Genomic DNA, 832 nt, shown 5'->3' on the forward strand with positions numbered 1-832 from the left:
TAGTGGTTACTGAGAGAGAAGAGGATGTAGTGGCCTTACACCTACCCATTGAGTCGTTAAAACTCGTTCTGGGTGGGAGCCGATACCGGTCTGCGAACCCAGTATCTACCAGCCTTACGTCCTATGGCCTAACCACGACGCCACGGAGGCCGGCCATTCCACCGTATGTATGTATGTATGTATGCATGCCCACAAATGACTGTCAGGTAAGATGTCGGAAATTAACGTGCTTATATCAATTTAATGTTCAAGCACGCTCCTTTTGAGCACGATTTCTGACTAGAGACAGAAACTGTACTCGGAACGAGAGGGGTGGGGGAGTGTTAAAAAAAAATGTTTTAAAAGTTAAAAACGTTTATACAGATGATTAGCTAAAAATACGTAATTGATGGTTAAATAAACTTTATTTATAAAGAAGTTAAAAGGGTTTAAACAAAGGGTTAAAAAATGTTTCTACAAAATTTAATGATTACATAAAACATCATTCCACCTTTCTCAGGCAAGCTTTATAAGGAGGAGGTAATTCAGATAAGTCACGTGCTTCAACATTAAACTGATATACATAAGCACGTTAATTCCCGACATCTGACCTGACAGTCATTTGTGGGCATACATGCATACATACAGATAAGCCACTCCACAAATTAAAATGATAACAATTTAAATATTGAGCTAGTAATTTTTAATACGAATTACTGAAATTAATTTTTTTGGACACAATACTGAAGAAAAACGTTCAAAAATAATGACGAGTCTTTTTTTAAGAACATTTTGTTTTTTAAAACCAACCTCCCACCAACCTCCCACCAACCTCCCCCACCCTGACAACATT

The sequence above is a fragment of the Gigantopelta aegis genome, chromosome 4 (genome assembly GCF_016097555.1).
Source record: "Gigantopelta aegis isolate Gae_Host chromosome 4, Gae_host_genome, whole genome shotgun sequence".
NCBI classification, from domain to species: Eukaryota; Metazoa; Mollusca; class Gastropoda; order Neomphalida; family Peltospiridae; genus Gigantopelta; species Gigantopelta aegis.